Here is a 25,100-nt window from a genome sequence, read left to right as displayed (position 1 = left end):
CACTCCACTGGGGCCTTTACACTATGCAGAGCTACATGGAGTCTGGGCAGCATCACTGTTCAGGCACACGTGGAGTCCCAGAAGCTTTGGATCCCCAGGCATCCTGACATTGGTGGCTGCATCTCCAGCAATGGAGGCTCCCTCCTGTGCCATCAGGAAATGGGCCAAATACAAGGGGCTGAAAAGTGAGAGACTGCAGGCCATGCCTCCACTGCACCTTGAAGAATAAGGTCCTCTGGTCCAGGACTCCAGTTGCCCACTGCTAGAGCTCTCAGGCCAGTAGCAGCTCTGAACTTCTCTGGGATGGAGAGGCAAGCTGCCATTTTCTCTGTCTTGCAACCCTTACCACTGCTACCTTCAGGCTCTGGAGACTGTGGTAGCTAGGGACTGTTACAGATCCTGAGCAAAATGCAGCCACCCCAAAGAAAAATAGACAGACTGTTAGTGCCCTGATCCCTGATTCTGCTTCTCCTCACTAGGCAGGACCTTCCGACCAGGGACCCCAGCAACCCTGTCAGGGCTCTCAGGTTAGCAGCATCTCTGCACTTCCCTGGGACAGAGCTCCCACAGGGAGAAGGAGGCCATCATTTTTGCTGTCTCACAGTCCTCACCACTCTTCCCTTCAGGCTCCAGGGACTGAGCAGTGACTAGAGACTGGTGCATATCACTGCCTGACGCAGCCACCCCAAAGAAAAAGTGGCCAGACTGTTTTCTACATGGGTCCCCAATCCTGTTTCTCCTTACTATGCAAGGCCTTCCAACCTGGGACTGTAGAACATCTACTTTTCCCCCACATGAATATTTCAGTTAAAGGCATCTCTTCAGTTCTCTGAGGAGAAAAATCCCAGAAACAACCCACAACTCCTCCACCATTGCAGCTGCAGTTGTACCACCCTAACTGCCCTAGGGTGGGGAAGGAACAAAGGACCTAGTCGCTATGTTGGTACCTTCAGAACATTACAGCCACCATACAGAGAGGAAGTCAGTACCTCTTTCCCGTGAGCCCCTACCCCCTACTCTACCAGGCAGAGCCCCTGGATCAGGACCACAGATCAGCCACCCCACCCATAGCTGAACATACCCACTGGTAGTGGCTTTAAGTTTCCCTGGAGAGGAGTCCCAGAGGCAACCAAACTAAGTTTCATGAGTGAAAGAAAAATATAAATGCTAAGGAAATTTGTTACTGACAGATCTGCCTTTCAAGAGGTCCTAAAAGGAGTGTGAAATATGGAAAAGGAAAACCATTAGCAGCCATGCCACAACAAAAACACACTTAGGTACAGAGACCAATGACATTATAAAGCACTGCACAAACAAGTTTGCATAATAACCAGCTAACAACATAGTAAAAGGACCAAATCTGCACACATTAAAAGTAACATTAAATGAAAATGGGCTAAATGCCCCAATTAAAAGGCACAGAGTGACAAGCTGAATAAAGAAGCAAGACTCAATGGCATGCTGTCACCAAGAGACCCATCTCACATGCAATGATAGAAATAGGCACAAAATAAAGGAATGGAGAAAAATCTACCAAGCAAATGGCAAATAGAAAAAAAGTAGGAGTTGCAATTATAATTTCAGACAAAATGGACTTTACACCAATAAAGATCAAAAAAGAAAAAGAAGAGCATTATATACTGGTAAATGATTCAATTGAACAAGAAACCTATCCTAAATATATATGCACCCAACACAGGAGCACCCAGATTTCATAAAGCAAGTTCTTAGAGACCTACAAAGAGACTTAGATAACTACACAATAATACTAGAAGACTTCAACACCCCACTGACAGTATTAGACAGATCATCAAGGCAAAAAATTAATAAAGATATTCAGGACCTGAATTCAATGTTTGTCCAATGGACCTAATAGACATCTACAGAAGTTTCTACCCAAAAACAGCAGAATATACATTTTTCTCATTGCTACAGGGCACATACTCTAAAGTTGACAGAACAATCAAACGTAAAACAATGTACAGCAAATTCAAAAAAAAAAAAAAACACAAAAAAATGCCACTGGATGGTTCAAGGGAGTGGTGCCTTGGGCCTGGCCAATAAAGCCATTCAGTCCTCCTAGGCTTCTGAGCTCATGATGGGAGGGGCTGCATTCATGATCTCTGAAATGCCTTTGAAGTCTTTCTTCTATTATCTTGGCTATCAGCACCTGGATTCCTTTTGGTCATGCAAATCTCTCTAGCAAGTGATTGCTTTGCAGCCTGCTTGGATACCTCTCCCCCAGAATCATTTTCTTTATTTGACACATGGCTATGCTGCAAATTTTCCAATCTTTAACACTCTGCTTCATCTTTAAATATAAATTCCAACTTAAGTCATTTATTTGCGCTTGCATCTGAATATAGGCTGTTAGTAGTAGCCATGCCACTTACTGAACACTTTGCTGCTTAGAAATTTCCTCTGTCAGATATCCTAGGTTGTCACTCTTAAGTTTAAACTTCCACAGATCTCCAGGACATGGACACAATATAGCCACGTTCTTTGCTAAGGTACAACAAGGGTGACTTTTGCTCCAGTTCCCAATAAATTTCTTATTTCCATATAAGACCTCATCCGCCTGGACTTCACTGTCTATCACTATAAGCATTTTGGTCACAACCATTTAACCAGTCTCTAAGAAGTTCCAAACTTGCCCTCATCTTCCTATCTTCTTCTGAGGCCTCCAAACTCCTCAGATCTCTGCCTGTTACCCAGTTCCAAAGCCTATTCCACATTTTTATAGTAATGTCCCATTCCTCAAAACCAATTTTCTGTGTTAGGTTGTTCATGCATTGTCATAAAGAAACACCTGAAACTGGGTAACATATAAAGAAAAGAGGTTCAATTGACTCACAGTTCTGCAGGCTGTACATGAGTCATGATGCCAGCATCTGCTTGGCTTCTTGTGAGGCCTTGGACTTCTTACAAACATGGCAAAAAGCAAAGCAGGGGTGGGCACATCACATGGTGAAAGCAGGAGCAAAGGGTGGGGAAGGTGTCACACACTTTCAAATATATCTTATGAAGGGTCACTCATTAATCATGAGGACAGCACCAAGCCAATGGTGCTAAACCATTTATGAGAAGTCCATTCCCATGATCCATTCACTTGGGGACTACATTTCAACATGATTTGGTGGGGACAAATATCCAAACTATATCACTGACAAGTATAGTCATGCAACACATAACGATGTTTTGGTCAACAATGAACTACATATATAACAGCAGTCACATAAAATTGTACTGCAGCCATAAAATTCCTATCACCTTTTGATGTAGCTATTATAATGACACAGATCAACACATTACCTTTTCTATGTTTAGAAGCACAATACCATTGTTATAATTGCCTGCAGTATTCAGTATAGTAACATGCTATACAGGTTTATCGCCTAGGAGTGATAGGCTATACAATATAGCCTAAAAGTACAGTAAGCTATACCATCTAGGTTTGTATAAGAACACTCTATGATGTTTGCACAATGATGAGATCACCTAATAACATATTTCTCAGAATATACTCCCGTCAAAAATGGGCAAATGCTTATATGTGAAAATTCAATATCACACTTTTGAACAACCAACAGGTCAAGGAAATAATTTTAAGAAAAATTTAAAACATCTTGAGACAAAGGAAAATGAAAATACAAAATACAAAACTTATGTGAACAGCAAAAGCAGTTCTAAGATGGAAGTTTATAGCAGTAAACCCAAAAAAGAAGATTACAAATAAACAACCTAATGTTCCACCTCAAGGAATTAGAAAAGAACAACCTAAATCCAAAGCTAGTAGAAGTAAGGGAATGACAACGAACAGAGCAGAAATAAATGAAACAGAGTAGAATAAAATAGAAAAAATTAATGAACCGAAAACTAGTTTTTTTTAAAATGATAAATCTTTAGCAAGACTAGCCATGAAAAAATGAGAGCAGACACAAATAAACAAAATTTTAAATTAAAAGCCAGGCACAGTGGCTCACACCTATAATCCCAGCACTTGGGAAGCTGAGGCGGGAAGATAACAAAGTCAGGAGTTCAAGACCAGCCTGGCTAACATGGTGAAACCCTGTCTCTACTAAAAACACAAAAAAATTTGCTTGGCATGGTGGCACATACCTGCAATCCCAGCTACTTGGGAGACTGAGGCAGGAGAATTGCTTGAACCCAGGAGGCAGAGGCTGCAGTGAGCTGAGATTGCACCACTGCACTCCAGTCTGGGCGACACAGCAAGATTCTGTCTCAAAAAATATATATGAATTAAAAAGAAGGCATGACAAGTATTGCCACAGAAATACAAAGGACCATAAGACAATGTTGTAAAAAATTATATTCCTACAATTGGATAACCCAGAAGAAATGGATACATTCCTAGAAACATACAACCTACCAAGACTGAATCATGAAAAAATAGTAAATATGATCCAAAAAATAATGAGCAAGAAAATTAAATCAGTAATAAAACCTCCCAACAATAAAAACACCAGAATAAGATGGCTTCAATGGTGAATTCTATCAAATATTTGGAGAATAATTAAAACCAATACTTCTCAAACTCTTCCAAAAAACTGAAGAAGAGAGAACAGCTCCAAACTCATTTTATGAGGCCAGCAGTACTCTAATACCAAAGACAGATATGCACACCATAAGAAAAGAAAGTTACACACATATATCACTAATAAACATAGATGTAAAAATCTTCAACCAAATACTAGCAAGCTAAATTCAACAACACATTTAAAAGATCATATAACACAATTAACTGGGATTTATCTTTGGGATTCAGTGATGGTTTAACATGTACAAATCAATAAATGCAATACACCAAATTAACAGAATAAAGTATAAAATTATATCATCTCAATAGATGCAGAAAAAGCATTTGACAAAATCCAACTACTTTCATAGTTAAAATCCAACAAATTTGGTAGGAAAGCACTGTACCTCATCATAATAAAGGTCATCTATGACAAGCCCACAGCTAGCAATATACTCAATGGTAAAAAGTTGAGTGCTTCTTCTCTAAGACCAGAAGAAAGACAAAGATACCCATTCTCACCACTTCTGTTCATCATAATACTGAAAACTCTAGCCAGACCAATTAGACAAAGAAAAGAAATGGAAGAGATAGAAGGAGTGATATTACCAAAATGGCAGAATAGAAGCAATCTGTCTTCACTCACTTCCAAAAAACAGTATCTAGCATCAAGATTTCAACCAGAAATATCTAGAACTGAAATCTCTAAAATCTGATGCTGGGATTTCCCCAGAGCCTCAAAGAAGTAAAAAAACTTCAAGTGGACAGTAAGAGGAATGGACCCTCCCCAAATTTGCTGAGCACTGTGCATGGACCATTCCCCCTGGATTCACAGTTTCTACACTAGAGGAAGTTAGATTGAGTCAGACAGTCAGCTTCCACACTACCTTGGACTCTCACAGGAAAAGTGTTTCTGCTTCAACCCACAGAAAGTATTATAAGTGCCTATAGGGAGGAAAAACTTTGAGGGAAGGTAGAGACAAAGAAGGGAGGTGTGACTAGCAACCCCAGCCTAGAAAATTTTTCTCTTTATCTGAAGCAAAAGGGATGCCAAATTAATGTGGCTTTTAGCAGCACCATGCTGGAGGAGGCATACATACATTCTTGCTCATACATCTGAGCAAGAACTTTTAGCCAGACTTCCCATACACTTTGGAAACCCTCTTATCTTGGATGGGCAGTGCTCCAAATATGACCAAAAATTGAGGGAAATCTGGGCTTAAGGTGCTATCTAGTGCCAAAAAGGAGGCAATGATCTAGGATTAAGGGTGCTCAAAAGGCAAACTTCAAAGAACTTCTAAACTAACATATTATAGAAAGACCAAAGCAAGCCAGCCAGCAAAGATTGGAATAAATCACTAATCTTTCATAGATATAAGTCTAGAAAAAATAAAAGCAAACAGAAAATCATAGCTTCCCCAAATGGACAAAGCAAAGAACAAGTGATTGACCCTAGTGAGATGGCAATGTGTGAGCTTTTAGATGAACAATTCAAAATAGCACATCTAAGAAAACTCAACAAACTCCAAGATAAAATAGTAAGCAATTCAGAAGATTTTCAGATAAATTAAAGAAAAAGATTGAAATTTAAAAAATCAAACTGAAATGCTGGGTCTTGGAAATATATTTGCAAAACTGGAAAAAAAGCATATGAGTCTCTCAATAGCAGAGTAAATCAAGCAAAAATAAAAATAATTGCACTTAAAGACAGGATACTTGAAAACAGAGAATAAAAAAGAACAAAAAGAAATGAAGAATGCTTACAAGATATGCGGATTAACCTCAAAAAAGAAAATTTAACAGATATTGACATTCAAGAGGGAATTGAGAAAGACCAATAAATATAAAGCTTATTCAAAGGAATAATAACATAAAACATTGCAAATCTAGAAAAAGATATAAATATCCAGGCACAGAAAGTTCAGAGACACCTAAACAGATTCAAGAAAAACAAGACTATACTAAAAAAAAAAAAAAAAAAAAATTAGACTCTCAAAGATCAAGGACAAAGAGAGGATCCTAAAAGCATCAAGAGAAAAGAAGCAAATAACATATAATGAAGCTTTAATTTGCCTGGAAACAGCCTTCTTAATGTAAACCTTTCAGGCCAGGAGGGACCAGGATGACATAATTGAAAGGCTGAAGAAAAAAAAAGTGACACTAAGAATATATTGCACCCAGCAGAACTTTCCTTCAAGCATGAAAAACAGATAATGTTTGTCCCAGACAAACAAAACTGAGAAAATTCACTAGAACTTTGTAGAACTAGACAGGTTCTACAAAGAGTATTAAAGTAAGTTCTTCAAGTAAAAAGAAAAACATGCAAAGATGGCCAAATAGGAACAGCTCTGCTCTGCAGCTCCCAGCAAGATCAACACAGAAGGTGAGTGATTTCTGCGTTTCCAACTGTGGCACCCAGTTCATCTCATAGGGACTGGTTAGACAGTGGGAGCAGCCCACAGAGGGCAAGCCAAAGCAGGGTGGGCATCGCCTCACCTGGGAAGTGCAAGGGGTCGGGGAACTCCCTCTCCTAGCCAAGGGAAGCCATGAGGGACTGTGCCCTGAGGAATGGTGCATTCCAGCCCAGATACTATGCTTTTCTCACAGTCTTCGCAACAGGCATACCAAGAGATTCCCTCAGGTGCCTATGCCACCAGGAGCCAGGGTTTAAAACACAAAACTGGGCTGCCATTTGGGCAGACACCAAGCTAGCTGCAGGAATTTTTTCTTTTTTTTTTTCCCATATCCCAGTGGTGCCTGGAATCCCAGAGAGACAGAACTGTTCACTCCCCTGATAAGGGAGCTGAAGCCAGGGAGCCAAGTGGTCTAGCTCAGCAGATCCCACCCCCACAGAGCCCAGGAAGCTAAGATCCAATGGCTTGAAATTCTTGCTGCCAGCACAGCAGTCTGAAGTTGACCTGGGACACTTGAGCTTGGTTGGGAGAAGGGCGCCTGCTATTACTGAGGCTTGAATAAGTGGCTTTCCCCTCACAGTGTAAATAAAGCCACCCAAAAGTTTGAATGGGGCAGAGCCCACCACAGCTCAGCAAAGCCACTGTAGCCAGACTGCCTCTCTAGATTCCTCCTCTTTAGGCAAGCCATCTCTGAAAGAAAGGCAGCAGCCCCAGTCATGGCTTATACATAAAACTCCCATTTCCCTGGGACAGAGCACCTGGAGGGAGGGGCAGCTGTGGGTGCCACTTCAGTATACTTAAATGTTCCTCCTTGAGAGCTCTGAGGAGAGCAGTGGACCCCCATGCCTCCTGACTGGGAGACACCACCCAGCAGAGGTTGACAGACACCTCATACAGAAGAGCTTTGGCTGGCATCTGGCAGGTGCCCCACTGGGACAAAGTTTCCAGAAGAAGAAATAGGCAACAATATTTCCTCTTCTGCAGCCTGGGCTGATGATAACCAGGCAAACAGGGTCTGGAGCAGGCCTCCAGCAAACTGCAGCAGACCTGCAGCTGAGGGGCCTGACTGTTAGAAAGAAAACTAACAAACAGAAAAAAAGTAGCATCAACATCAACAAAAAGGATGTCCAAACACAAACCCCGTTGGAAGGTCACCAACATCGAAGACCAAAGGTAGATAAATCCAAAAGATGAAGGAAAAACCAGGGCAAAAAGGCTAAAAATTCCAAAAACCAGAATGTCTCTTCTCCTCCAAAGGATCACGACTCCTCGCCAGCAAGGGAACAAAACTGGACAGAGAATCAGTTTGACAAATTGACATAAGTAGGCCTCAGAGGGTGGTTAATGACAAACTCTTCTGAGCTAAAGGAAGCTAAGAACCTTGAAAATAGGTTATAGGAATTGCTAACCAGAATAACCAGTTTAGAGAAGAATATAAATGAACTGATGGAGTTAAAAAACACAGCACGAGAACTTTGTGAAGCACACACAAGTATCAATAGCCAAATTGATCAAGCAGAAGAAAGGATACCAGAGATTGAAGATCAACTTAATGAAATAAAGTGTGAAGACAAGATTAGAGAAAAAAGAATGAAAAGGAACAAACAAAGTCTCTAAGAAATATGGGACTATATGAAAAGACCAAACCTATGTTTGATTGGTGTATCTGAAAGAGACAAGGAGAATGAAACCAAGTTGGAAAACACTCTTCAGAATACTATCCAAGAGAACTTCCCCAACATAGCAAGACAGGGCAACATTCAAAATTCAGGAAATACAGAAAACATCACAAAGATACTCCTCGAGAAGAGCAACCCCAAGACACGTAATTGTCAGACTCACCAAGGTTGAAATGATGGAAAAAATGTTAAGGGCAGCCAGAGAGAAAGGTCAGGTTACCCACAAAATGAAGCCCATAAGACTAACAGCAGATAGATCTCTCTGCAGAAACCCTACAATCCAGAAGAGAATAAGGGCCAATATTTGACATTTTTAAAGAATTTTCAACCCAGAATTTCATACCCAGCCAAACTAAGCTTCATAAGTGAAGGAGAAACAAAATCCTTTACAAAAAAGCAAATGCTGAGAGATTTTGTCATATGATTCTCTCAATAGATGCAGAAAAGACCTTCAGCAAAATTCAACACCACTTCATGCTAAAAGCTCTCAATAAACTAAATATTCATGGAACATATCTCAAAATAATAAGAGCTATTTATGAAAAACACACAGCCAATACCATACTGAATGGGAAAAAACTGGAAGCATTCATTTTGAAAACTGGCATGAAGCAAGGATGCCCTCTCTCACCACTCCTATTCAACACAGTATTGGAAGTTCTGGACAGGGCAATCAGGCAAGAGAAAGAAATAAAGGGTATTCAAATAAGAAGAAAGGAAGTCAAATTGTCTGTTTCCGGATGACATGATTGTATATTGAGAAAATCGCATTGTCTTAGCCTCAAAACCCCTTAAGCTGTTAAGCAACTTCAACAAAGTCGCTGGATATAAAATCCATGTGCAAAAATCACAAGCATTCCTATGCACCAATAATAAAGACCCAAATCATGAATGAACTCCCATTCTCAGTTGCTACAAAGAGAATAAAATACCTAGGAATACAACTTATAAGGGATGTGAAGGACCTATTCAAGGAGAACTACGAACCACTGCTCAAGGAAATAAGAGAAGACACAAGCAAATAAAAATAAAATATTCCATGGTCATGGATAGGAAGGATCAATATTGTGAAAATGGCCATACTGCCCAAAAGTAATTTATAGATTCAATGCAATCCCCATCAAGTTACCATTGTCTTTCTTCACAGAATTAGAAAAAAAAAATTAAAAAACTACTTTAAATTTCGTATGGAACCGAGTAACAGCCCATATAGCCAAGACAATCCTAAGCAAAAAGAACAAAGCTAGAGGCATCATGCTACCTGACTTCAAAGTATACTACAAGGCTACAGTAACCAAAACAGATATACAAACTAATGAAACAGAACAAATGCCTCAGAAATAATGTCACACATCTACAACCATCTGATCTTTGATAAACCTGACAAAAACAAGCAATGGGGAAAGAATTCCCTATTTCATACATGGTGTTGGGAAAGCTGGCTAGCCACATGCAGAAAAGTGAAACTGAAACTTGTTGCTCCTGCCTGTAGTCCCAGCTACTTGGGAGGCTGAGGCAAGAGAATTGCTTGAACCTAGGAGGCGGAGGTTGCAGTGAGCTGACATTGCGCCACTGCACTCCAGCTTGGCAAAAGAGCGAGACTCTGTCTCAAAAAAAAAAAAAAAAAAAAAAAAAAGTAGAGGTGTAAGCATCTCTGGGTGAGAAGGAACCAGTGTAAAAATGCTGGGACCAGAGATTTGACTTGGCGCCCTGACCTCCATGTGGGAACTCCAGCTCTCTAATTAAACACACTGCCTGGAGCAGACATGGCCTCTTCCTATTTTTGAGGCGGTGGCTGCGGCAGCACCTCAGGGTGGTTCCAGATGTCTCTGAGCTTGGGGTCCTCACTCGCAGGCAGAGTCACTGAGGCCTGTCAGGCTGGCACTGGTCTAGTCGGTCCAGTGCGTGGCTCTTCCGCCTGCCAGGGAGGGCTGGAGCCGCAGGGGAAGGGGCATGGACCGGGCAGGGCCTGGCGCCCCCGAGAGCAGGGGAAGAGCAGGGGGAGACAAAGGGGACCAGCTCCTCTACCGACACGAAATAAAGATCCAGGTTCACACCGATGATTGCTCCAAGACTTACACCATTGAGGACGTTTCTCACAAAGCCAAAATTGAGGAGCTGCGCAAGCAGATGTGGGCAATGTTCGATGTGCGGCCCAAGTGTCAGCGCCTCTTCTAAGGGACAAGCAGTTGGAAAATGGATATATCTTATTTGATTATGATGTTAGACTGAATGATATAATTCAGCTGCTAGTTTGCCCAGACTCTAATCATCTTCCTGGCACATCTACACAGATTGAGGCTAAAGGCTGTTCTAATAGTCCACCTAAAGCAAAGAAAGCTCCAAGGGTGGCCCTTCCAGTCAGCCATCTACATTAGCTCGTGCCCATTTTATTGATCCTGGCTTTGGACTATATACGGTAAATGAATTGGTGGATGCCAGAGATGTCAGCCTTGGTGCTTGGTTTGAAGCACACATATATAGTGTTCCTGGAGCTTCTGATGGACAGTCATGTGGCAAAACTCCACTGAAGAATGGCAGTTCTTGTAAAAGGACTAATGGAAATATAAATCAGAAATCCAAAGGGAACACAAATAAATTGGACAATGTACCCCCTACATCTAATTCAGATTCTGTCACTGCTAATGAAGATGCTATTTACCATATCCAGTATGATGAATACCCAGAAAGTGGTACTCTAGAAATGAATGTCAAGGACCTTAGACCACGAGCTAGAACCATTTTGAAATGAAATGAACTAAATGTTGGTGATGTGGTAATGGTTAATTATAATATAGGAAGTCCTAGACAAAGAGGATTCTGGTTTGATGCAGAAATTACCCCATTGAAGACAATCTCCAGGACCAAAAAAGAACTTCATGTGAAAATTTTACTGGGAGCTTCTGAAGCAACATTAAATGACTGCAAGATAATATCCGTAGGTGAAATCTTCAAGACTGAGAAACCTGGAGCCCATCATCTTTTGTTTGCAGATGGAAAGTTTTTAAGGAAAAATAACCCTGAATGTGACCTGTGTGGTGGAGACCCAGATAAGAAATGCCATTCTTGCTCCTGTTGTGTATGGGGTGGGAAAGACGAACCCAACATGCAGCTTCTATGTGCTGAATGTAATGTAGCTTATCATATTTACTGCCTGAATCTACCTTTAGATAAGGTCCCAGAAGAGGAATACTGGCATTGTCCTTCCTGTAAAACTGATTCCAGTTAAGTTGTAAAGACTGGTGAAAGACTCAAGAAGAGTAAAAAGAAAGCAAAGGTGCCATCTGCTAGTACTGAAAGCCAGAAAGATTGGGGCAGGAGATGGCTTGGGTTGGTTGTACAAGAGAATGTACTATTGTCTCTTCTAATCATTATGGACCTATTCCTGGTATTCCTGTTGGATCAACTTGGAGATTTAGAGTTCAGGTGAGCAAAGCAGGTGTTCACAGACCCCATCTTGGTGGAATTAATTTTCGAAGTAATGATGGGGCTTATTCTCTTGCCCTGGCTGGTGGATTTGCAGAAAAACTCGACCAAGGTGATGAGTTCTCGTACACTGGAAGTGGTGGTAAAAAGCTTGTGGTAATAAAAGAATTGGCATACATTCAGCTGATCAAACATTAACAAACATGAATAGGGCATTGGCCCTAAACTGTGATGCTCCATTGGTTGATAAAATTGGAGCAGAGTCTCAGAATTGGAAAGCTGGTAAGCCAGTCAGAGTGACACGTGGTTTTAAAGGAAGATCAGCAAATAGAAGGCAACAGATACGATGGCATTTATAAGGTGGTGAAATACTGGCCAGAGATTTCATCAAGCCATGGATTCTTGGTTTGGCGCTATCTTTTAAGAAGAGATGATGCTGAACCTGCTCCTTGGATCTCTGAAGAAATAGAACAGTCAAAAAGATTATATCTATGTTTACAGTATCCAGCAGGTTACCTTCAGATAAAGAAGGGAAAAAGACTAAAAGACAGTCAAAGAAGCAGGCCAGGACAACCACAAAAAGGCTGATTTCAGATGTCCAAAGACCTCCAAAGTATACAAAGCATTAGATTCAGCAGAAGCAGCTGAGGTTTTTCAACTCAACATCAACATCTCATCAGAGAATACTGTCAAAACCAGAAGTTGTGTGATGAAGTGCTTGCATATCTTGTGGAAGGAACAAATTTTCTGAAAAAATTGAAACAATTTTTTATGTGTGTTTGCTACCAGGAGGTAGTATACCAGCCTGTGACAACCAAGTGCTTCCTCAAAGACTGTAAAGATTGCCTACAGCACTCCTTTAAGGCACAGGTTTTCTCCTACCCTGCTTGCCAGTATGATCTTGGCCAGAAGTACATCATGATTACCATTAAGAATCTGCAGACCCTACTTGACTTTTTCTTCCTTGGCTACAGCAAAGAACGATGATCTGTCTGCTTTCACTGTGTTGTTCATAGTGGGTTTTTGGATAATAAAGAATCTAAAATCAGTGGGGAGGGTGGAAGAGATGGTGGAATGTATTTCTCACATTCTGAACCAGCCAATCCTCTTTCCCACAATAGCCATCATCTGTGTGTGTAGCAAGAGGCTAATTTTTCAACTGTCTTTTAAATATCTAAAGGGAGTTTCTGCAACAACAGTTTTAATGAGTAAAAAGTCAAAGCCCCAGCTCTAGTCGATAGCCAAGTTGTGATTTATTTTGCAACTGTATCAGGACAAAAAAGATCTATGGGGATTTAAAAAATCATCAAATAGCCGGGAGCAGTGGCTCATGCCTGTAATCCTAGCGCTTTGAGATGCCGAGGTGGGTGGATCACGAGGTCAGGAGATTGAGACCATCCTGGCTAACATGGTGAAACCCTGTCTCTACTAAAAATACAAAAAATTAGCTGGGCATGGTGGCACACGCCTGTAATCCCAGCTACTCAGGAGGCTGAGGGACGAGAATCGCTTGAACCCGGAAGGCAGAGGTTGCAGTGAGCCAAGATCGTGCCACTGCTCTCCAGCCTGGGTGACAGAGAGATACTTCATCTCAAAAAAAAAAAAAAAAAAAATTCATTGAATAACCAGTTAAATGAAATTTCAGCTACATACTGCCTCCCAGATATTAGTTGTATCTGGTTCTTATAATTTGATTTTAAAGAAAAGAAAATGACACTTGAGATCCTTGGAATGAACACAGCTTCTATAGTGTGCATATGCTTTTTTAACCACTCTTCCATAACAATGTGTGTTTTGCAAGGATAGGTTCATTTTTTAGCCCACTTTGTGAACTCCATTGTCCTTTTTTCTGGTGTTATGCAAGTTGACTACTAATGAATAATGAGAACAATAATGAATGCATTGTTGCTGCATTAGTGTAATATGGTGTCGTTTTGCACTTGAAAGAGGCATTCATATGCTCTAGTTGTAAATGTTCATGAAAATCCACATCTACACTAGTCGAACTGCTTTTAATGTCTCACCAGTGAGACACTCTGCAGAGTTTTGAGGGCTGTGTTGACCTTTGAGAGGACTGGAAATTTCTTCATATTGTGATACTAAATTTTATATTTACTATATTCTCTAAAGTATACCTTAATAAATATTTTATGATCAGAAAAAAAATGCTGGCACCATGAAAAATCTGAATGTAGTGATGCAACCAAAGAATTTCACTAGCTCTTCAACCATTGTGGAAGACAGTGTGGCAATTCCTCAAGGATCTAGAAATAGAAATTCCATTTGACCCAGCAATCCCATTACTGGGTATATATCCAAAGGATTATAAATCATTCTACTATAGGGACACGTGCACACGAATGTTCATTGCAGCACAGTTTATAATAGCAAAGACCTGGAACCAACCCAAATACCCATCGATGATAGACTGAACAGGGAAAATGTGGCATATATACACCATGGAATATTATGCAGCCATCAAAAACGATGAGTTCGTGTCCTTTGTAGGGACATGGATGAACCTGGAAACCATCATTCTCAGCAAACTGACACAAGAACAGAAAATCAAACACTGCATGTTCTCACTCATAGGCTGTTCATAGGTGCTGAACAATGAGAACACACGGACACAGGGAGGGGAACACTACACACTGGGGTCTGTTGGGGGGAAATAGGGGAGAGATAGTGGGGGATGGGGAGTTGGGGAGAGAGAGCATGGGGAGAAATGCCAGATAAAGGTGAAGGGGAGGAAGGCAGCAAATCACACTGCCACGTGTGTACCTATGCAACAATTTTGCATGTTCTTCACATGTACCCCAAAACCTAAAATGCAATAAAGAAAAATAAATAAAATAAAAATAAAAAGATAAAAAAAAAGAATTTCACTAGCTCTTCAGCAATGGTCCCTACCAAAGTGGACACTCAGAAATGACAGATAAAGAATTCAAAGTATGGATTGCAAAGAAGCACAATGAGATCCAAGACAAAGTTGAAAATCGGGCCGGGCACAGTGGCTCACACCTGTAATTCCAGCACTTTGGGAGGCCGAGGCGGGTGGATCACAAGGTCAAGAGATCGAGACCATCCTGGTCAACATGGTGAAACCCCGTCTCTACTAAAAATACAAAAAAATTAGCTGGGCATGGTGGCACGTGCCTGTAATCCCAGCTACTCAGGAGGCTGAGGCAGGAGAATTGCCCGAACCCAGGAGGCGGAGGTTGCGGTGAGCCGAAATCACGCCATTGCACTCCAGCCTGGGTAACAAGATTGCGAAACTCCATCTCAAAAAAAATAAAAAAATAAAAAAATAAAAATAAAAATAAAAAAATTTAAAAAAAAAGAAAAATGATAGTCAAATAGGAAAGTAAAATTGCTCTGTTTGAAGATGTCAGGTCTTATATATGAAAACATTAAAGACTCCACCAAAAACTTTTAGAATTAACAACAAATTTAACACAGTTACAGGATACAAAATCAAGACACTAATAACAAACTATCAGAAAAATAAATACAATCCCAATTAAAATAGCATCAAAAACAATAATAAAAGTCTAAGAATAAATTTAATCAAGAAGACAAACAATTTGCATAATGAAAAGCAGAAAACATTCATTAATGAAAAAAATTGAAGAAGTCACAAATAAATGGAAACATATCCCATGATCATTGATCAGAAAAATTAATATTGTTAAAATGTTCATACTATCCAAAGCAATCTACAGATTAAACGCAATCTCTATCAAAATCTGAGTGACATTTTTTACAGAAATAGGAAAACAATCCTAAAATTTGTATGAAATTATAAAGATCCTAAATAGATAATACATATTAAGAAAGAACAGCAAAGGTGGAGGCATCCCACTTTCTGATTTTAAACTATTTTACAAAGCTATAAAAGTCCAAACAATGTAGCACAGGCATAAAAACAGATACCTACACCAATGCAATGGAATTGAAAGCCCAGAAATAGACTAACCATATAAAATCAACTAATATCTGAGTTAAGTTTAAGTTTCCAAGAATACACAATAATAAAAGGATAGTCTCTTCAATAAATGGTTTAAAGACAGCTTGATATACACATGCAAAAATAAAATGAAACAGGATCCCTATTTTACACCCTTCACAAAAAATAACTTGGAATGGATTAAAGACTTACACATAAGACTTAAAATTTGGAATCAAACATGGGGGGAAACTTCATTACATTGGATTTGGGAATAATCACAATAGCCAAGACATGGAAACAACCTATGTCTGTTGACAGTAATTGTTACAATTGCTTACCCATTCATTTGTCAACTGACATTTAGATTGTTCCCATGTCTTGGCTATATATATAATGGGGTATCAATCAGCCACAAACAAGAATGAAATTCTACCATTTGTGACAACATGGATGAGTCTTGAGGGCATTATGCTAGGTGAAATATGTCAGACAGTGAAAGACAAATACGGTATGATCTCACTTATATGTGGAATCTAAAATAATGGAACACCAAGAAACAGAGTGTAGAATGATGATTATTAGGGGCTGTGTGAGGGGAAAATTAGGAGATATCAAAGAGTGCACACTTGTAGTTATAAGATTAATAAATTCTGGAGATCAAATATACAGCATGGTGACTATACTTAACCATATTGTACTGTATCTTGAAATGTGCTAAGAAAGTAGTCCTTAAATACTCATACCACACATGCAAAAATATGTTAAATGAGTGAGGTGATAGAATGGTAACTAATTTGGGTGCTGAAATCAGCCAGGAGCAGTGGCTCATGCCTGTAATCCCAGCACTTTGGGAGGCCAAGGCAGGTGGATCACCTGAGGTTGGGAGTTCAAGACCATCCTGGTTAACATGGTGAAACCCCATTTCTACTAAAGAATACAAAAAGCCAGACATGGTGGCCTGTGCCTGTAATCCCAGCTACTCGGGAGGCTGAGGCAGGAGAATCACTTGAACCCGGACATGGAGGTTGCAGTGAGCCAAGATCAACCATTGCACTCCAGCTTGGGCGACAAGAGCAAAACTCCATCTCAAGGAAAAAAAGGAAGAAAGAAGAAAGAAAGACAAGAAAGAAGAAAAGGAAGAAAAAAAGAAAGAGGCCGGGCATAGTGGCTCAAGCCTGTAATCCCAGCACTTTGGGAGGCCGAGGCAGGTGGATCACGAGGCCAAGAGATCGAGACCATCCTGGTCAACATGGTGAAACCCCATCTCTACTAATACAAAAAATTAGCTGGGCATGGTGGCGCGTGCCTGTAATCCCAGCTACTCAGGAGGCTGAGGCAGGAGAATTGCCTGAACCCAGGAGGCGGAGGTTGCGGTGAGCCAAGATCGCGCCGTTGCACTCCAGCCTGGGTAACAAGAGCGAAACTCCATCTCAAAAAAAAAAAAAAGAAAAGAAAGAAAGAAATTATCTTACAACATATACATATATCTAATCATCAGAGTGAAACCTTAAATTTACACAATTTCATTTGTCAATTATATCTCAATAAAGTTTAAAAAATATTTTATATACTATGGAGACTATTTCACTATTTTGCCAAAGTGTTTTAATTTTTGTGTAAATATATGCCATTGAAATATTGAATATCTCATTTAAACACATTTATTATGTCAAATAAAAACATTTTTAATGAAATAACTAAAAAAGCTCAATAAAAGAATGCATAATTTTATATACAACCATAGTGTTATTCAAATGCCAAGGTTATAGAAAAGAACTTTTCATGAGATAAGAAATTAGGAAATTTTATATCCATCTGCCCTCTGTGAGAAATTCCTTAAAAGGTACATTTCATCTGACCAAAGGATATTGGGAAAATTTTCTCAAAAAGACTGATGGGGAGGGTTTCAAAATATATGTATATACACATATAATAATTTATACACACACATATATATATATAAGAATGAAACCAAGGCATAAACAAAGTGATAAAACTAATGTACAGATCTTATATATTATGGCAAAGTGGAAATAATGCACTAAAGTGGGAAGAAGGGGAAAGTAGAAAAAACTCTTTGTATTAGAGGCAATAAATGGGCATTAAAAGATTAAAAAATGAAACAGAAAATTGCTAAAGCTTAAATGAGAAAACAGAGTACTAAGGTATTAAGTAAGGCATAAATATAAAATTAATCAGTAGGATAAAAAGAGAAACTTACCAAATATGAAAATATATATATTAAAAAACATGGGCTACAGTTTTCATAGAGACAAACATAGCAAATACACCAAATTAGTCATAGTATAAAATAACAGATTTGTATCTAAATCTACAAGTCAAAGTCATATCAATAAATGTAAATAGGCTTATATCCCTAAAATACAAAGCTCTATAACTTGAATTAAAAATAAGATCCAATCATGTATTATATACAAGAAACATACCTGAAAGGAGTGTTTAAGAAAGTCTAAAAATAAAGTAATGAACAAGAAAACAGTAGACAAATTGAAGCAAAATGGAAAGTGATAGTTACCTAATATCAGACAAAGTAGAATTCAAACCCAAAGGCACTAAACATGACAAATGTCAATCTTAAATGCTACAAGATACAATTAACAAAGTATATAACTTATGAATGTTTATGCATCAAAAACAGCAACTACCTTTATAAAGTAAAACCTAATGAGACTCAATAATATGGACAGAAAATGTTAATAATTGAAGACTTTAATACATCACTCTCAGTCCCTGACAGATCAATTAGGGGAAAAAAAAAAAAAAAACTAAGGAGAGAAAAGAGACAACATAATCCTTAGAGTAAATTTTAGGGATACATGTTAAACACCACATCTTCCTAATATAGAACATTTGCTTGAGTATTAGAGTAGCATATGAGCCCACGATCCACTTAAAAAAATTGATCAGTTGATTACCAAAATAAGCTTCAATTTTATAAAATAGAAATGTTATAAACAATACAGGTGGTAATGCAATAAAAAAAGATATTACTAACAAAACAAAACAAAAACACCCAGAAAGTCTCTTCTACCTGGAAATTTAAAACTTGTTTAAAACAAGTCTAGTGTGTGCAAGGATAAATGCAAACTACAATTACAGAAGTTAAGAAATTATAATGACCAAAAAAACACTACATATCAGCATCTATGGGGTGTATATAAAGCAGTGCTCAGAGGAAAATTCATTGAACTAAACACTTTTATCAATAAAAAAGCAAAGATTGAAAATACATGAATTAAATTTTAAGCATCAAAAACTGGATAAAAGGACAATAAAGTAAATAAAAAATAAGCAAAAGGAAATAATGTTAAAAGCAGAAATTAATAAAGTAGGAAACTTTAAAATTAATTATTTATATTAATGAACAAAATTTCTAGTTTGTTGAAAAAATTAAGAAAATAGACAAATCACTAGATAATTAGCTCAGGAGAAGTAGGAGAATGCACACAAACTAAGAAATATTCAGAAGGAAATAACTATTGAAACAAAAAAATAAAATTATAATATTTTTTAGACCTCTATGCAAATAAATTTGCAAATAAATAAAGCCTGGAAAAAATGACTAATCTTTTAGCAAACTATGGACTGCCAAAATTGAATTCATTAGAATTAAAATGTTTAAACAGAACAATTTCATAGAAGCAATAGTTATGAAGAAACTGCTTCACAAAAAAAGCAGCAAGTGCAGTTGTTTCACAGGAGACTTCTACCAAAACTTCAAACTTCCTGAAAAGGAAGAAAAATATTGTAACTCCTTTCATCTACCAAGTATAACACATACTTAAACTAGATAAGAATACTATTTAAAAAATTATAGACCAATGTCAGTCAGAAAAGTCAATGCAAAAAAACTAAATAAGATACTTGTAAACAGAATCTAACAAGATGTGAAGAAAATAATACATCATTAGCAAATTGGATTTATAACAAAATTTCAAAGTAGGTTTAATATTAGGAAATCCATTTATATCATAAACAATATTAATAGATCTAAGAGGAAAAGCATTATTATCTCCACAGATACCGCAAAAGCCATTGGAGAAAATACCCACCCATGTTAAAAGTAAAAAGACATCCAAGATAATAAGAAATAAGGGATATTTTTAACACAAAATACTCATACCTTAGTCCTAAATCCAGTGTCTAATTGAATGGAGAAATACTAAAAGCATAACCAATAAGATCAAGAACAAAACAAAAATGCCCACTATTTCCGCTCTAATTTAACATTATATTAGAGATATTACTCAAATGTAATTAGGGAAGAGAGAAAAAATACAGATATAAATTAAATGTGGTTAATAATAATAGTATATCTGGAAAATTTCAAAGAATCGATGATAAAACTAATTCAAATAATAAATCAATTCAGTGAATAAGTAGAACAAAACATTAAATTTAAAATTTGTACCTTCATATTTGTTTCACAAAAATGTGAATATACTTAACAGTTCTGAACTGTACACTTAAAAATGGATAGGATAGCAAATTTTATATTATGTGCTTTTTACCACAATAAAAAATTCTATGTTTTCATATTCAAAAATAATAAAAGTGGGATATAATGGTAGAGAATAAAGATGGCTAACTAGAAGCAGATAGTGCACTTGGCTCTCATGAAAAGCCAATTTGTTTCGAAGAAGTTTTAAATTTCCAGGTAGAAGAGACTTTCTGGGTGTTTTTGTTTTGTTTTAGCTAGTAATACCTATTTTTATTGCATTAGCACCTGTATTGTTTATAACATTTCTATTTTATAAAATCGCACATTATTTTGGTGACCAATTGATCAATTTTCTAAATGGATGAAACAGAATGGCTAGTGAACACTAGCTCTTCAAATGGATCATCCAGGAGAAAACATTGGGACTCACAATGGAAGCAAAGGGACACACGGAGAACAGAGAGGAGTGAAGCAGGGCAGCCACCCACCCAGAATTGGCACAGAGGCAGGAGAAACTCAGTACCACAGGGAAAGGATGAATGAGGGAGAGCCCCAGGGACCCACAATTCCTCCACTGACCTTTGCAATCCTAGGAACGGGAGATCCTCCCAATCCCCCAGGTCTCCAAACTGACACAGAGACACCTGGAATCTGGACAGAGCCATCACTCAAGGTCATGTGAAGCCCCAAGGACCTTGGATCACTGAGCACCCAGGCACCAGCTTGCATAGACCTGCCAACAAGGAGGGACAGGCTCTTTCACATGTCCCTAGTATAGAGACTGCATCCACAGTGATGAGCAGATGGACTGTAGGCCCCACCTCTGCTGCTCCTTACCTGACAGGGCCTCCCAAATGGGATCTACAGCACAGCCATTTCACCATCACCTAACCACTCCAGCCAGTCTTGGCTCAGCATTTCTCTGGGGTGGAGCTCCCGAAGAAACTCACTGGCCCTCTTCCATTGCTGTGGCCATGGTACCCGCCCTTTGCTGCCCACAGGGTAGGGAGGAAACAAAGAGCCTGATTGCTTTCACTGGTACCTTCAGCACAGAGCACTTATGCATCTGCCCTATGTAGAAAGATGACAAAGACTTATTTAAACAAGAACTATCTCTCACCCTGTTCTTCACTAGGCAGGCTCCCCTTTCCCCTAACTGTTTGGCCACCCACTGCTTGGTCCTGTAGGGTAACTGCCCAACCCCCACATGATCACTCTGATAAGCTGAAACTCCGCATTTTTTGGGGTGGAACTCCCTGAGGCAACTGATAGGCCCTCTGTCATTGCCTGCTGCCACAGTCCCCACCCTTACTGCCCCCAGGCTGGGGAGGAAACAAAGAGCCTGAGCCCTTGCGCAAGCCTCCAGCATACCAGCAGCTGCCCTGCAGAGAGGCAGCCAGAATGCTTTCTGCATGACTCACCACCCCCAAAACCCCCTCCCAAATAAGGTTCGCTGCCTTGTGGCTTCCAGTGTAGCTACTCAACCCCTACATGACTGTTTTTTGTGCGGCCCAGAGCCCTGCTAAAATCCTTACGCCCATAAGCCTGTGATCTTTCCTTAGTCTCTCACTGGCTAAGTGCTCTGCCTAACCCTACCTAAGAGTTTAGCCGGTAACCCTGGGACCAGCCTCCCCCTTACCATCACAACCAGCACCTGAGGAACCCCATTACCTTCCAATCTATCTCCATCAGGACTCATACAGGATGTCCAGACAGCAATCTAGGGGCTAGGGAGTTAGAGAACTACCTACCTTATTCAAATTCTGCTGACATCTGACCACTTCCCCCAGTGCCTGAGGTCCAACTGACCCAACCAGCTGATATCACCATGACCAACACACAGGCCCAAAGGCAGACTCACCACTCTTTTACTCAAAGAAGTAATGATATCACATTGGAGAACAGGGAAGCTACGAAGCTATCTGTATTAATTAGCTGAGCGATGATGTTCTGCCCTAAAACCACTCCCATGGAGAGTCACAAATTAAGCAGTCCCCAAGGCTCTCAACCACACATGACCCAGAGTTACACTACAGTGTGTGACCCATCTAGGAGTCATGAGCTCTGGAACAGAGTTGTGATAAGCCAACAGTTCATATTCTTGTCTATCTAGGACAAGGGGCTGGTGCAGCCCCCCCACAATCCCACACAAAGAATTCAGCACATTTCATTAGGAGCTCCTACTACTCCTAGCCACCTTCATCAGGGCTGTTGCCTGCACTTAGCATAGGACTATTTGAGGGTATGCCAGAAGTTTCAGCTCTGCCCAGCTGTGTCCCCCTACCCCCGCAGAACTGGAAGCACATGTTACAGAGCACTTCATGCTTCAGCCTATTAGCTGAAAAAACAGAGAGCACCTCAGAGTAAACAAAGATCAGTTACATATCCGTCGGTTGTGCAACCACTAGCTCGAACCATAAAATCATTGATCAAAGAAAAACTTCAGACAAATTCAATTTAAAGAAGTTTAACTGAGCAGTGAACAATTTGTGAATTAGGCAGCCCTAGAATCACAGCAGATTCACAAACACCAGTGCAACCACGTGGTGGAAGATTTATAGACAAAAAAATGGAAATGATGTACAGAAATTGGAAGCGAGGTACAGAACAGCTGGATTGGTTGCAGCTCAGTGTATGTCTTCTTTGAACATAGTTTGAACACTTAACAGGAGAAAGGTGTTAGGGACAAGCTGCCTCAAAAAAAAAAACCCTCCACACAAGCTGACCCCTTCCCCCCACTCTAATTGCTCTGCAGCTGCATTTCTGAACTTCTACCTAGGCACCACATCAAGTCCGCCAGACATGCTACAATTAAGCAGAGCCTGATTACAGCCATCTGGGCAGCTCCGGGGAGAACAGGGAAAACAAATGTTTGTTATCCATACTTGTAAATTCCTGTTTTACACATACCTGTAAAATCCTGCTTTTTTTAAAACTGCTGCCACAGAAGTCACAGGATAATGTATTGTGAGTCTGTCTCAAGTTGCCAAACTATTTCTGTGCCTGTTACAAGCTGATAAGATTCCCTCGGTCCTCAAACTCCCTTGTGCCCGTCTCACCCCATATAAACTCCTCATTTTGTAAGCTTGGGGGATGCCTCCTCTGATTGTTATGGGGCAGCCTGGCAGGTTAATAAAACTTGCTTGCCTGACTTTGGATCTATTCTCCTTTCTCTCAGCTAACCTTACATTATTGGTGCCAAAACCTGGGAGGGGTAGGCTCTGGCAGGGCATCCTTAAGGGACTCTCTCTCTCTCTCTCCCTCCCTCCCTCTTCTATCACTTCTCTCCTGGCCACCCTCCCCTTCCCAAACTTGCCAAAGACTCAGAGGATCTCCCAGACTCTCCCATTGCTGGTGACCTCATCCACCATCAGAGCCTCCGCCAGGGTAAGAGAAACTGTTGCCATTTACCTGGAACCTTTGACCATCTCTGCCTTCCCGAAAGACCCAGCACTGGGTCAAGGGCTTCCTCTGACCTCCAGGCCTCTAGTTCCTCTATTTCTGGGACACCTGACTCAGTGGCTACCTTCTCTCTTCCAGACAAGGCTCACAGGGCAGGGGACCACCTCTCCCATCTTCCTTGTCAATGAGCAGTCTCTTCTTCCTCTCCCTCCCTCCCCCATTTGCTATAGGAGCCTGTCAGTTTAACCCTTCCATACTACCCCCTTGAATGTCTCCTTCATAATCTCAATACTCTTGGCCTTCATTCAGAAGTCTTATCTTTTAAGATAAGAGGCTTATCTTTTACTGTAATACCGTTTGGCCTCAATACAAATTAGACAATGGCTCCCAATGGCCCAAAAATGGCACTTTTGATTTCAATGTACTCAGAAACTTAGACAACTTTTACCATCGCAATGGGAAATAGTCTGAGATTTCTTATATTCAGGCTTTCTTCACCCTCCATAGCCGTCCTTACCTCTGGCAGTCCTGTTCTACTTTCCAAATCCCCCTGACTCACTCCAAACCTGACTCTCCTCCTGTCACTCTCCCCACAGCCCCAGCTGACAACTCATCTCCTGCCACACTCCCCACAGCCCCAGCCAACAACTCCTCTTCCTTTGACCTTGCTGATTTTTCTCCTCCTTGACCATATCATAATTCCCCACCAGAGCATCATGATCTTCCACCATTTGCCCCTGCTCCAGCCCTTTCTCCAACCTTTCCCCCCTTTTCTCCAACATTTCCCCCTCTTTTACCAACCACCACATTTCAAACTCTGAGTCCTCCCCATCTCCACCCCTTACCGATTCTCGATCCCAACATGCCCAGCAGCCAGCTCCCTTGCTTCCCCTTCGGGAGGTAGCAGGGACTGAGGGAATCATCTGTGTCCACATCCCCTCCTCCCTCTCCAATCTCTCCCAGATGGAAAACGTCTAGGGTCCTTCTCCTCTGATCCTGATACTTATATTAAAGAAATTAAATATTTCACCCAGTCTAATGAACTCACTTGGCATGATCTCTATATTATCTTCTCTTCTACCATCCTTCTGGAAGAGAAGGAAGGAGTGTGGCTTGCAGCCCAGGCACATGCCGATGATCTTCATTGGCAAGATTCTACTAAGCCTACGCCCGGGAAGAGCCTTCCTGGGAGTACCAACACACAGACCCTGGCCAGGTGTCCTGTATCAGT

At 40.1% G+C, this 25,100-nt stretch overlaps 1 pseudogene; it reads left to right on the top strand.

The window, feature by feature from the left end:
- The first annotated feature begins 10,583 nt into the window (after positions 1-10,583).
- LOC105732909 (E3 ubiquitin-protein ligase UHRF2-like) lies at positions 10,584-13,043 on the top strand (annotated as a pseudogene).
- The last annotated feature ends 12,057 nt before the right edge of the window (positions 13,044-25,100 follow it).

Source organism: Aotus nancymaae, unplaced genomic scaffold, assembly GCF_030222135.1.
Source record: "Aotus nancymaae isolate 86718 unplaced genomic scaffold, 86718_ANA_hifiasm-v0.15.2.pri h1tg000004l, whole genome shotgun sequence".
NCBI classification, from domain to species: Eukaryota; Metazoa; Chordata; class Mammalia; order Primates; family Aotidae; genus Aotus; species Aotus nancymaae.
This window is presented reverse-complemented; position numbering and strand designations above follow the sequence as displayed.